The following is a 15,595-nucleotide window of genomic DNA, read 5'->3' as shown; positions in this document are numbered from 1 at the left end:
AACCACTTTGTCTCGAACTATCATCCCAACAATGCGGACTTCGGCACTTCCGGCCATACAAAGCCTCAAAAGGTGCCATCCCGATGCTCGTATGATAACTGTTGTTGTATGAAAACTCGATCAGATCAAGCCTGTCTTCCCAGCTGCCCCCAAACTCCATAACACATGCCCTCAACATATCCTCTAAGGTCTTGATGGTTCGTTCCGTCTGACCATCAGTTGCTGGATGAAAGGCTGTACTCATCTTCAAGGTTGTACCCATCAACTCCTGTAGTTCTTGCCAAAACTTGGATATGAACCTCGCATCACGATCAGAAACGATATCTTTAGGTATACCATGTAACCGAACCACATGCCTCCTGTAACCCAAAGGCGATGCATCTTAGACCAAGTATCTTTCATAGGAACAAAGTGAGCTGACTTGGTTAACCGATCAACAATCACCCAGATCATGTTGTTACCCTGTTGTGACCTAGGCAACCCCACAATGAAGTCCATAGCGATTGACTCCCACTTTCACTCAGGTACTTCCAAAGATTGTATCTTACCTTGTGGTCTCCTTTGTTCACCCTTGACCCTTTGACATGTCAAACATCTGGCCACAAACTCAGCTACATCTTTCTTCATGTTTGGCCACCAGAAAGTCTTCTTAAGATCTTTGTAAAGCTTGTCACAACCCGGATGAACTGAATAAGGAGTGCAATGAGCCTCCGTCAAGATCACTCTTCTCAACTCTGCATCCTCAGGGACACATCATCTCCCATCAAAATGAACACTCCCATCTGTATGGATAGAAAACCTGGCAACCGTCCCACTCTCTACTCTTGACTTCCACTCCTGAATCTTAGGATCAAGCTCCTGCTTATTCTTGATGTTCTCATACAACTCTGGCTCGATCGTCAAATCCCCGATGGTATCTCCCTTCCTTATCATAAAGATCTCCATCCTAGACATCTCATCCCTCAGCTTTAGCAAGGACATGGTTGTACATAGCGAATGAACGCTCTTCCTACTCAGAGCATCTGCAACAACATTAGCCTTACCCTCGTGATAGATGATCTCCATGTCATAATCTCTGATAAGCTCCATCCACCGTCTCTGACGCATGTTAAGCTCCTTCTGAGTGTAGATATATTTTAAGCTCTTATGATCAGAAAACACCTTAAAGATCGCTCCATAAAGGTAGTGCCTCTAAATCTTAAGAGCGAAAACAACTGCACCCAGCTCCAGGTCATGAGTAGGGTAGTTCTCCTCATATGGCTTCAGCTGCCTCGAAGCATAAGCGATGACTTTCCCTGCCTGCATCAAAACACAACCAAGACCATTCTTTGAAGCATTGGTATAAACCTCAAAGTTCTCACATCCCTCTGGTAAAGCTAGGATAGGAGCTGTGGTCAAGCGTTCCTTTAAGGTCTGAAACGCCGTCTCATAACCCTCATCCCAAACAAATCTGGTCTCTTTCCTCATCAAAGATGTCATAGGCCGTGCTATGGTGGAGAAATCTTTCACAAATCTCCTGTAGTAACCAGCAAGGCCTAAGAAACTCCGAATCTCAAAGAACATTCTTCGGTGATTCCCACTTGGTTACAAATCAATCTTACTAGGATCCACAGATACCCCCTTCTTTGATATCACATGACCTTAAAAGCCACCTCCTCCAAATTAACTCGCACTTAGATAGCTTGGCATAAAGTTGATTCTCTCTCAGAGTCTGCAAGACTATCCTCAAGTGCTCTTCATGCTCTTACTTAGTCTTAGAATAAACTAAGATGTCGTCGATGAAAACAACCACAAACCTGTCTAAGAACGGTGTAAAGATCCGGTTCATCAAATCCATGAAAGCTGCTGGTGCATTGGTCAACCCAAAAGGCATCACCACGTACTCATAGTGATCATATCAAGATCGGAACGCTGTCTTAGGAATATCCTCATCTGCTATCCTCAGCTGGTGATAGCCCGACCTCAGATCAATCTTGGAAAACACACCTGCTCCACTTAGCTGATCAAACAAGTCATCAATCCTAGGCAAAGGATACTTGTTCTTCACTGTGACACGATTCAGCTCTCGGTAATCAATGCACAGTCTCATACTCCCATCTTTCTTCTTTACAAAAAGAACTGGGGCTCCCCACGGTGACACACTAGGCCTGATATAACCCTTGCATAGCAACTCATGTATCTGCTTTTTCAACTCTGTTAACTCTTTAGGTGCCATACGGTAAGGTGCTTTGGATATCGGACCTGTTCCCGGTTTAAGCTCCACGCTGATATCAACATCCCTCTTGGGAGGCAAACTCGGTATCTCCTCAGGAAAGACATCTTCGAACTCTCTCACCACAGATATCTCAGAAGCTGTCGGCGGCTCTACTCGGTGATCCCTCACACGAGAGAATCAAGGGGCACTTCTTCCTCAAACATGACTTTAAAGTCATCACAGCTATGAACTTACACTTAGGTTTTACCACAAACCCTCTATAAGACACCCTAACACCCTTAGGACCCTTTAAAGACACTCTCTTCTGCCGATAATCTATCCTGCCATCATACTTACCCAGCCAATCCATCCCGACAATCACCTCAAACCCATCCATAGGAAACTCTAACAGATCTATCGGTAAATCTACCCCTCCAACCACCATGGACACACCCTTATATAACTTGAGACACGACACCGACTCCCCTGAAGGTATGAACACATCATCTATTACAACCTCAAACTTACCCAAACCCATAGACATGGCATGACCCTTAGATACAAAAGAGTGTGTAGCCCCTGAATCAAACAAAACAAAGGATGGTACATTATGAACAAGAAAGGTACCGGTAACTACATGAGCATCATCCTGTGCTTCCTGTTTGTCCATCATGAAAAGCTTCCCACTGTTTTTCCGTCCTCCACCCCCGAATCAAGCATTGGAGGTACTTGGCTTGGCTGCTGAATCCTGGGTGGTGTTGTTGTTCTGACGTTGATATGACCCACCACCACTGCGGTTATAACTGCCCTGGTAGCCCTGTCCACTTATGTTGTCCCATGATCCTCCCGGTCGGTTACTAGCAAAGCTCTGAGTTGGCCCTGAGAGAAATTCCCTTGCCGAGCTCCTGAACCAGTGACGGGCATGTAAATCGTGCATTCCCGTCTCCTATGGCCTACACCACCACAGTTGAAGCATGTAAGGTTAGAGTTGTCACTCACACTTCGACCTCCATTCTTTCCCCAGCCACGAGATCCCCCCGAGAAACCAGCTCCACCAGAAAAAGCCTTTGCATGATTGAAGTTCCCTTTCTTGTTGGCCGACTGACTGTTGCTTCCACTATCGCTTTCCTCTTTTCAAGCTAGCCCTCCTCTCATCAATCTCTCTTGAGAGATCCACCATTCTCTCACTTGGCCCGCTCTCGGGTACACTTCCTTGAGGTCGCAGCAACCCCACTGGCATACGACTCACGATCTTGGCAGATAAACCCCTCTCAAAACGGAGAGCTAAACCCCTCGGTCCTAGCTGCATGTCGTCAACATAACGAGATAGCTCCATAAACCGATGATAGTAGTCGGTGATGTCATATCCTCGGTCCATGGTGAAGGAATCAAACTCGGATCTCATCTTGTGTCGATATGCTCCGGCATAAATCGCTCTCTCATAGCGCTCTTCAACCCGGACCAAGGAATAGCTCCCAGACCCTCAGCCTGGTAATAAGCTCTAGCATCCTCCTTGACATTTTGCCACCAAACTGCAGCTTCACCTCTCAGGTAGTATACTACCTGCTCAACGATCATGTCTTCGGGGCACTTAACCATTTCCATGAGAGCTTCAATCTCACGGTGCCACTTCTCGAGTAGCTTTGCTTCACATACCCCTTCATATGTGGGAGGGTTGAAGCGAGCAATGATGATGCTGAGCTGAGTAGCATCCATCGACTTCTCATTGCCCTTTCCCACATTTTTGAGAGCTTCAAGGAGAGCCTCTTGTTCCTCAATCATGCGAGCAACCTCATCAAGAGTCATCTCAGAAGCTTGGATCTGTGCGGGGGTTCTTTTGGGCGGCATTTTGAGCTGATAAGAGATAAAGAAACGTAAGCACAAAAGCCTACGGCTAAATATGTAACAATCTTCCGCCAAAGGAACACTTGGCCGAGTATACTACAATACTCGGTCGAGTAACGACTACTCGGTCGAGTATCCTAGATACTCGGTCGAGTATTAGACTCCAGTAGCTAACGTCAAAAACCCAGAAACAACACTCGGTCGAGTAAACACAATACTCGGCCGAGTAGTCACTACTCGGTCGAGTATACCTATTTACTCGGTCGAGTTAGCACATACAGTAGCCATTGCTACTCACTGCCAAACAACACTCGGTCGAGTGCTCGGTTACTCGGTCGAGTACCTGCCCTGCTCGGCCGAGCCATACTGTAGACGGGTTTAAACAGTAAAAGTCCCCTATCATGCTTTCTATTTCCCCCAACAAACATGTATCAACAGGAACTGAATGCCACGTTATAAACATATAATCATACAAATCATGCACAAGCTAAATCCAATACACCAAAAGTTCACAAACCCGTCCCCTCAACTATTACTCAAATCACCAAACTACAAATTCCACATATACATTTTTCGACCATCAATTATCATCAACAGGAACCTTCACAAATATGCACATACAAGACACAACTCTCATCACACTTCCCCATGTGACCGGCTCGAGTTAATGAGGGCCAAATTGAGACTCCGGGACGTCTCCCGAGTCTTTGCGGTAGCTCCAAACAACTCTCCCCGGGTTCATTTTATTTAGACTCCCTAAGTTCATTAGATTCATTTGTTTAGGTGCCGGAATCTTCGGCTCTGATACCACTTTGTAACACCCCCTCATACCAAGGTGCCTTACCAGGACCACCCTACCATGAAAGTGTGTTACCATCTCGGTTACCCGAGGTTAGTACATATCAAAAGCGTCTGAACTGAGCACATTTATTAAATGCCATAAAGGGTTAAAGTTTACATCAAACCAAAATCCAAAAACTGAATCAACAATACAACTCCAATGTCTGACAACTAATGAAATCAAAACTAAGACTCAGACGGTGATGCTATGACTGGTGATGACAACGCTCCCATGACTGCCCCAAGCTCACCACTAGAAATACCTGTCAAGCCTGCACACCATCCCCGAATAGATCACCGCAGATTCCACAAACAACAACGGGGTCAGTATTACTCAAACAATATAAGACAAACAGACGAGATAACCAGCTGATCATCCTCCAACCCCAGTCTTCCGATCTCACACAGTAACCGACTACACACCAAAGTGTGTAGCCCTGCCAGATTACCCATCGCAACAGGTAATCCTCGCCGCTAGTGGGTGACCGCAGCCGGTCCCACCTAGTCAAGCTCATCAACGAGCGACTAACAATCCCTATCTCTTAATGTGCACATCTCCTCCCGTGGCGGGTTCCACGGAGGGCGAACTAGGGTGTGAAGCCACTCCCGCAAGTGACTCCACTATAATCACAATCACACAACATCACAGCCGTCACAACATCTCCACACCAACACCGTCACCACAACACTCATACTCCGATGATCAGCAGATAACAATATTTACAAAACAAACATGTCTTAACAATGAACAGTAAACTGAGTAAAAAATGCCATTTGGAAATGAAGAGATAGAGTGAGAAACAAAAAAGAAAGGAAAAGCGATTCTTAAACCTTGAAATAACTCTAAAAATGTCGATTGACTGCTCTAATGTAGAGCAATTTCCCTCTCTAGTCTCTGGATTAAAAAAAAATACAAAACCATCAAATAAGGAGATTGTCCCTGCCACTGTTGACCCTGTTCCTACGGTGGTTGTGGGTGGTCCAAGTAGTTCTGAGGTTACTAAAACGAAGAATGTGAATGAAGTAGTTGGGATCCCACCTTATGACCTGGATTCTCTGATTCCTGAGGAAGCGGAATGGGAAGTTCAGCGGAAAAGGAAGGGGAAGAAGAAACTGTTTCCTATTGAAGAAGAACCTATGGATCTACTCCAATTTACAGAGGACGATGTTAAGGATGAACTTGAGTATTGGAAAGTGTAGATACCTCATTTCTGCACCTCCCGCAAACCACCCGGTGATGATTGGGCCGCATGTTTGATACGCGGAACGATTTGTGACAGTTCGTAAGATTATCGTCAAGTGATTGCTCAAATATTAAATGTCTACCTCACGGTTGTCATCTACGTACCGATACGGTCGTTTAGCATAATTAGAGTACATTCGAGTCCGGGTCAAAACCGTCTCCATTTCCCCGATAATCGTTAAATCCCGAGTCGAATGTTCGAATGTTCCGAATATTTCTATTCCATATTTCATAAATTTTATCTTTTGGCAAATAATATCCCGAAGTCGAATTATTTCCGTCCTACCATAACTCAAACGCGAAATCTTTCTTCGACGGAGGAAACCTCCACGGGAATGACAGACGCAAAGTCTTTGCCTCTTCCAAGAGACGCAGTGGGCGCCGCGCCTCTTCCCAGGCCCTTTTCTGCATGTTTCACGTATCTTTTTCATATCTTTCCGAGATTCACTTCCAAAGAGTCTCCGAAACCCTAGTTCCTTCACGTGATTAGTATAAATAGGAGCCTTCGCTCCTCATATTTCTCACGCGAGTGTCCGCCCTTCTCTTCTCCCTTTGCATTCTAGACTTTGTTCTTACTTATTGGCGCCTACGTGCTTGAACTTTCGACCACGTAAGCTCGGATCTTTCCGGGTACCAGCCTCTCCGTTGCATGACCGACCAATTTGACCAACTACACATCAATCAACTTAATTAATCAATCGTTTTCCTCTTACGAGGGCACTCTCTTTGCATTTGCGTCGAGCATTCACTAATCGATATCTTAGTCCTTCTCGTTTCGTCAACATGTAAGTCTGAGGGTGTAATCTCTCCTTTTATTTATTGTATTTTACTTTTCGTATCATCAATTGTAAGGTTTATGTCGAAAGCACCATTAAAACCGATTTCTAAAACCCTTTGTTAAAACCTGTTTTGCGGATTTCCGAGAGATAACCGAGAAAGGACGCAAAGAATCGCTGCGCCTCTTTGAAGGAGCGCATTCCTACTGCGCCTCTTCGTGAGGCTGCCGCAGTTCCTGCTTCCTTTCTTCTTCGTTCGTCCTCTGTTATTCGTTCTAAAATCCTTTTGATTGTTTCGTTTGTTTGTTTATTCTTCGCCATAATAGTATATAATTCCACATGTATTATAATCATCATCATGTTCATGTTTAATTCATCAAATCCGACTTAAATCCCCAAGTAATTCATATTTGCGGGTTTTCGTCATTGAATTCAATTACGGGTTGTAGAGATTCAATTTATTCATATTGGGTTTCTGGAATTCGTCCTTGATATAGTTTAATCCGTCTTTTGTCGTATTCGTCGCATATTCGCCGTTAATCCGTTGCATCTAATGTTAGTTAATTGATTTCAATAGAGGGCTCATTAATATTTGTCACTAATTAATCGTTCAATCATGTAATTAATCCGTTTGCATCCGTCTCGTTCATGTTTACTGTTTTTATGACCTATTCATATGCTAAATAACATGTTAATCACTTCCATCCGAGTACATAATTGAATCCATCATTAAATTCACCAATCGACATTAACGGCTTGCAAATACGGCTTCACAGCCAGAACTGAGCCAAGGAACAGACGCAGCGTCTGCTGCGCCTATTCCAAAAGACGCAGCTCTGCTGCGCCTCTTCCTGGCTGAATTCTGTCCCTGAACTCCGTTTCTGCCTGACATAGTTTATTTAACGTAAGTATAACTAACTATTAACCGTAATATCACGCTAATTCCTGTTCGTTAGTTTATTTAATTCTTTCTTCCTTTCTTTTATTCCTTTTTCTCAAATCATCCGTTTTAAAGGTATTTTCGACATAAATCGCCTATCCTTTGTAATTAATGTAATTTATATTTATTGTAATTTTCAATTATTGTATTTCTCTCTTTGTTTGTATGTTTTCACATGTAATCAACATTAAATCCTACTTCGACCCAATTGTATGCTAATTACGTGTCAACCGACTTAGTCTAATTCTCACATGCTAGGATTAAAACTTGGATGTTGCATTGCATGCATATAGCCGACGATATATCAAGTACGAATAACTTCCCTAATCATTAGTAGAGGCCGCTATCGAGGCGGGCGGGATTAGGTGTTCGATCAAAAGAGCTTCCTAATACGTACCCTCACCCCTTACTCCAGATCTCCGTGAGCACCCATGTTCATTGGCATCCACGAGAGTCATTCTAGACATAGAATGCTAAGGGTAACGATTACTTAGTGTTCATGTCTCTACTTTGTGTCTTGACATGACACGAGGTATTCGAACGGTTCCAATTTCCCATAAAAATTGGTGGCGACTCCATACAAAATGCAAACGCTTGTTTCGTTTCTCACCAAGCGCCTCCGTGGGCGGACCGCTGTCCACAGTTTGGCGACTCCGCTGGGGATAATACACCTCGTGTAGACAAGGGTGAAACTTGAACAAGGTTAGGGAATAGTTTGTACAAGACAATTGTCGGTTTTCATAACTCGGTCTTCCTAGACCGTTTTATTCGGCCTTCCTAGGCCCAACCCAACCCATTCGACCAATCGTCCCGTCTAAACGGTCCTAATTCTTATTTGGGCCTAAGGATGGATAGGGATTGACGTCATCCATACCATGATGCTTACTCTTGTTTGTATCAAGGGCCTTCACTACTTGAGGAAATGGACTAGGAATCGGCCTTACTCTTGTTTGGCACGAGCCTCTCCACAGACTTCGGGTTTGATGGTTCGGTATGGCAACCCACCCTTTAAACCAAAACCCTTTTAAATGCACTCAGCATCCCGTTATAATGCTTGTATAAATGTGTAAACCTTATGTGATCACCATTTCTAAACAAAACCATGACAAAATTTTCAAAAATCAAAACCCTCTTTCAAACGAAATTTCAAATAGGGCTTCCAATTAGCGCAAAATCCGGTCAAAACTCTGTCCGTTTGTCGAGTCAAAATTCGGGCCACAAGCCCATTTCAAAACCTCACTTCGAGTCCACTCCTACAACTACACTACAGTTGACTAGGACACACATTTTCAAAGACCTTGTCTTTCTTCAAAACTCACTCAACACAAGTGGCACACACCCACTTCACGAGTCAAAACCTTTCCTCTTTTAGCAAGTGTGATAGAATGGTCGATCGTGTTTTGATTCGTCGCCGATCTCTTATCCAGTTTCCAAGATGCCCGGATCAAGTGATGAAACGAATCTCCACCACCTTCAAGACAGTAATGATCGAATCCTCGCCGCGCTAGCCCAAATGCAAATTACCCAAGAACAAACATATGACCGCCTTGAGCTTATCGAAGGCCGTATCTTCTCCGTTGAGGGAAGGTTGCCTCCTCATGAAAGTGAAGTACTACGTAATTCCGATGATGAATCTAGAGATGAAAATCCTTTTGTGGGAATGACTGCAGCTGAGAAAAGACTCCAATACCTAGAGGAGCAATTGATGTACCTTAAGGGTGATGACATTTATAGGGAAAACAACCGTAAGTATGAAGCCGTCAATTCCAAATTGCCAACTAACTTTAACATGACGGATATCCCTAAGTTCAAAGGACATGAGAACCCTTTGAACCACATCCGTGCCTTCAAGGATTACATGTCTATCAAAGGCATCAAACCCGAGATGTTCTTATGGATCTTTCCTTCATCTCTTGACACCATCCCGAAGCAATGGTTCTACACTCTAGATCACAAGAAGGTCGCTACTTGGGAAGATGCCGCAATCGAGTTCTCTAAACAATATGCGGATAATGCCGAGATCCAAGTCAACATGCGCACTCTAGAGGCTCTTACCCAAAATGACAAAGAAGGATTCACCGACTTCCTAAGTAGGTGGACGAAGACTAGCACTCAACTAGTTGAACGCCCGGATGAGGCTACTCTTGTGGAAAAGTTTGTGGATAATCTCAAACCCATCTATGCCAATCATTTGAGATATCAAAACATCAAGACTTTCAAGGACTTGACCGCGGATCGAAGACGACATCCGTAAAGAACTCTTGTCCAAAACGGTAGGTCGAGGATATCAAGGGTCCACAAGTCGTTCATACGGCTCTACTAGCAAGACCGACGAAGTTAACCTTCTCGAGCCATCTAAGAAAACTACTCCACCAAGAAAATTCACAAACCTTGGGGATACTTACTCCAACGCTCTAAAAAGGTTAATGAAGCAAGGTAAACTCCAACCCATTGGACCTACTCCCGAACCCGAAAGGAAGTCCAAGTTTTGGGATGAAAATTCATACTGTGAATACCATAGGGGCAAAGGGCACGACACAGAAAAATGCTTCAAATTGAAACACGTGCTTCAAGATATGATTGAAGATGGTCGACTCCCAATACCACCAGGAGGTAAACCCAACAACACTCAGAATCCTCTTGGAGTTCTAGTGATTACAAGTGATGAATCTACCTTAGATTGCTCACACCTCATTTCTCCCACTGAAAATGAAATTCACGCGATTGAGAAAGAGGGACTCTACTCTACTATCTCCCCTACCATTTCCGACTTCATCACGTGGGCAAGGAATGTAGATAGACAAGTGTGGTAACTAGAAAGCATGGTAACGACCTTGCGCAATCCCAACGCAATACTTAAGGAACATGTACCATTGATCTTCTCTCAAAATGCCACTATGCAAGAAGTAGTCACCATGGTTGACAAACTAGTCGATCAAATCATACGACTAGAAAGTGATATCATGAGAATGAGGGAACTAGCTGCAGTCAATGGGGTTTGGGCCGATGATGATGAGGACGAATACCTCATTGAGAACTCCCTAGTCAAAGAAATAGTCCAAAATGGTGAAGACCAAGATGTGGACCACCTAACTCGTTCGGGTCGCCCATATCAAAACACTACTCAAAACGGTCCAACCAACGTCATCACACCAAATAACAGCGAAGATGACCCCACTGATCATTTGCTCAAGCAATTACAGAAAACAAAGGCTGATCTTTCAGTCTGGCAACTAGTAGCAAGCTCATTCCCACATCGCCAAGCTTTACTGCAAGCTTTGGCCAAGCTAAATGTAGCACATAACTCCACTCCTGAAGATGTAGTCAACTTGGTCTTCCAAGAATCACCTAAGCTAAGTAATCCCATTACTTTCTCGGACAAAGACTTGCCACCTTTTGGCGCTAGTCACAACCTCGCCCTATACATCACTGTCATTTGTCTAAAGAATAATGTGCCAATGACCTTGGTAGATGATGGCTCCGCAGTCAACGTCATACCCCTCAAAACGGCATACAAGCTAGGCATGAAAGAGTCGGATTGGACTCCCACTAATCAAGGTGTACGTGCATATGATGGCACACGACGAAAAGTGGTAGGACTCGCTAACCTAACCATAGCCACGGGACCAATCGAACGAAAGGTTAACTTCCAAATAGTGGACATCGAAGCTTCATTCAACATACTTCTGGGAAGGCCTTGGATTCATGCTTCCAAAGCGGTAACATCCACCCTTCATCAAAAGATCAAGATCCCACTAAATGGCAAAGTAGTGACGATCACTTCGTCACCCATCAAGGCAATAATCGAGAAGCAATCAAACAATCAAGTTCTTGCGGATCCCGTATACGAACTTGGGGGCTTCCAAAGTGTAAATGTCATATAAAGTGAGTTGGCACCCCTATACTATAATCCCTACTCCAACTTGGTGGTCAACCACATACTCAAATCCCAGGGATACTTCCCTGGAATGCCTTTGAACCCTATTCGGAAGAATACCTTCGCACCATACAAGGAAGGCAACTCAACGAGGATACCACTTGGACTAGGATACAAACCCACAAAAGAGGAAGTTCTCGAAATGCTCGCCCAAGTCCAAAACCGCAAGCACGTGGGAGTCCAAATGAGGCCATATCTCCCCACTTTAAATGGGTACTTTGTTCAAGAAGGAAGTTCAGAACTCTTTCATGGATTTCCCGAACCTTGGCATTATCTTGAGAGGAAGTTAGCCGGAATCGAGATCTTTCACGATTGCTACTTCATTCCTCCAGAAACGGTTCCTACCGTCAAAACCCGTCAAGCACCTTGCTTAGACAAACAAGCTGTTAGCCTATTGTTTGGAGAAGACCGATTCGTTAGGGCTGCGCAGGATGAGATCATTACTATGATACTTCAGGACGATCGCTTCAACCCCACCGCGTTGATCACAGAAACCGACACGAAACAGCAGAAAGGATGGAGAAAATCGATCAAATGGACCAACAACCAAGGAAGACTCTTCAAGCTCACCACTGGAGAAGGAGAGATGTTCAAAGGAGAACCAGAAGACGACGAGTTCGAGTCGGAGTCGGAGTCGGAGTCAGAGTCAGAGTCTAGAAAAGTCATTAGAGAGTCTATTCCTGTCGTCATCCCCACTCCCTTTGTTTCTCCTAGCTTAGCCTCGAGTAGTCATAGTAGTTCGGGAAATGCCCCAATTACTGTCCCTTTGCCGCCACTGACCACAGATCAGTTGGCTTCTTTGTTTCAACTTTACTCAAATCTTAATATGAATAAATCAGGTTCTGCTTACTCTTTGCGTTATCTTGAGTGCAATTCTTTTACGATGATACTGAGGATGACCAAGACCCAGACTCAATCGAAATACCTCCCTACGTAGCCAAAGAAATACTACAGGAAGGGGAAGGGGGACCTGTAATAGAGGACACTGAACCCATCAATGTAGGAACCGAACTAGAACCCAAAGAACTTAGGATAGGGACTACCTTGAGCTCAACCGAAAGGGCCGATTTCATAGACCTCCTAAATGAATTCAAAGACGTTTTCGCTTGGTCCTACAAAGACATGCCAGGGATCGACAAGGATATCGCCGAACATAGGATTCCGATTAAGCCAGTTTCAAACCTCAGAAAACGAAGCTTCGACGAATGAGAACGGAATGGGCTCTAAAGATTAAGGAAGAAGTTGACAAGCAATTCAAAGCCGGGTTCATCAAAGTTTCCGAGTATTCTGACTGGGTAGCTAACATAGTACCCGTGCCCAAAAAGGATGGGAGAATCCGTGTTTGTGTTGACTTTAGGGACTTGAACAAAGCGAGTCCGAAAGATGACCTCCCTCTACCTCACATTGACATATTAGTGGACAATACTGCAGAGCACACATTACTATCTTTCATGGATGGATATGCGGGTTATAACCAAATCAAGATGGCCATGGAAGATATGCACAAGACCGCATTTGTCACCCAATGGGGAACATATTGCTATACGGTAATGCCGTTCGGATTGATCAATGCCGGAGCTACATACCAACGCACCGCAACTACACTCCTACACGACATGATGCACAAAGAAGTTGAGGTATACGTAGATGACATGATCGTCAAATCCAAGGAAAGAGAGGGACATATTGCGAACCTTCGCAAGTTCTTCGCAAGGCTACGAAAGTACAACATGAGACTCAACCCCAGAAATGCACATTTGGGGTAACATCTGGGAAACTCCTAGGATACGTCGTTAGCCAACGCGGTATAGAAATAGATCCTTCAAAAATCAAAGCTCTGATCGAAATGCCACAACCTCAAACAGAAAAAGAAGTCAGAGGATTCCTGGGAAAAGTACAGTACATAAGTCGATTCATATCGAAACTTACGATGATTTGTGAGCCTATCTTCAAGAAACTCAAGAAAACAGACCACGCCATGTGGGATGATGATTGTCAAAAGGCGTTTGACCGAATCAAGGAGATATTGGCCAAACCACCAGTGCTCATGCCGCCACAACGAGATCAACCTCTTGGTTTATATCTCACGATGAATCGAAACCGCCATGGGTGCCATGCTTTGGCTCAAATCGTAGGAAGTGAAGAGAGAGCTATTTACTATCTAAGTAAGAAGTTCTTGGAATATGAGTGCAAATACTCAAAACTCGAAAAGACATGCCTCGCTCTTGTGTGGGCAACGAAGAAGCTACGTCACTACATGCTTAGCTACTCCGTCAAGATATACTCCAAAATGGATCCAGTCAAATACCTCTTCGAGAAACCCGTCCTCAACGGACGTCTGGCAAGATGGACTCTGATGCTCTCAGAATTCGACCTTAAATATGTGCCACTGAAAGTTATAAAAGGTTGCGCCGTCGCCGAATTCTTCGCAGAAAATCCTATCAATGACGCGCAAACCATAGATACTTGGTCATTTCCCGACGAGGATATACTTCAAACTGATATAGACTCCTGGGATCTATACTTTGATGGAGCATCAAACTTAAGAGGATTCGGAATAGGAGTGTTGCTCATTTCTCCTGAAGGTGAGCATACACCGATTGCTGTCAAACTCGACTTCGAGGTGACAAATAACGCTGCAGAATATGAAGCTTGTCTCATTGGACTACAAGCGGCAGTAGCCTTAGGCATTAAAAACCTCCGAGTACATGGGGATTCATCGCTGATCATCAACCAAGTTACAGGATCTTGGAAAATCCGAAGTGAAAGCCTCGCACCCTATCAGGCTAGGATAGACCAAGTGGCTCAATTCTTTGATCACGTAACATACCTACACCTACCTCGGGAGGAAAATCAATTTGCGGACGCTCTTGCGAAACTTACGTCTTTGATAAACATGCCAGATCATATGATGGAAATGCCTTTGTGCATCGAACGACGGTCAGAGCCGGCTTATGTCCACCAAATCACCGACGAAGAGGAAATCGCGCAGGAACCCTGGTTCCAAGCAATCCTGAATTTTAAGCTTAATGGTACCTATCCACCGGATATGGACAAGAGGGGACAACGTGCTATCCGCCTATTAGCGTCCCAATACATTCTGATGCAAGGAGAATTATACAAAAGAACACCTCTTGGTGTAGTGCTGCGTTGCCTCGATCATTCACAGGCACAAAAGGTGATGGAAGAAGTCCACGACGGAGAATGCGGCCCCCACATGAGTGGGCCTATGATGGCAAAGAAAATCACACGTTTGGGATATTATTGGACCACAATGGAATCCGATTGCATCAAATACGTAAGACATTGCCACAATTGTCAAATCTTCGGGAATGTACAACATGTCCCTCCTTCGTTGCTCTACACGATGACATCTCCTTGGCCATTTTCCGCATGGGGAATTGACATAATCGGAAAGATAACCCCAGCCGGAACAGGAGGTCACTGTTTCATTCTAGTGGCAATTGACTATTTCACCAAATGGGTAGAAGCGGCTTCCTACACTGGTCTTACGGCTAAAAATGTAGCAAAGTTCATACAAAACAACATCATCTGTCGATATGGTTGCCCACATAAGATCATTAGCGATAATGGGTCACACTTCCAAGCTGAAACCGAGCAATTGCTAGCCAAATACAAGATTAAGCACCACCACTCTTCGCCCTATAGACCACAGACTAACGGCGCGGTAGAGGCGGCAAACAAGAATGTTGTCACGATTCTCAAGAAAATGATCGACAACTACAGAGATTGGCCAAGCAAAATAGTCTTTGCCTTATGGGGGTATCGTACGTCTGTTAGGACGCCCACTGGGGCTACT

The sequence above is a fragment of the Silene latifolia genome, chromosome X (genome assembly GCF_048544455.1).
Source record: "Silene latifolia isolate original U9 population chromosome X, ASM4854445v1, whole genome shotgun sequence".
In the NCBI taxonomy this organism is placed as follows: domain Eukaryota; kingdom Viridiplantae; phylum Streptophyta; class Magnoliopsida; order Caryophyllales; family Caryophyllaceae; genus Silene; species Silene latifolia.
This window is presented reverse-complemented; position numbering follows the sequence as displayed.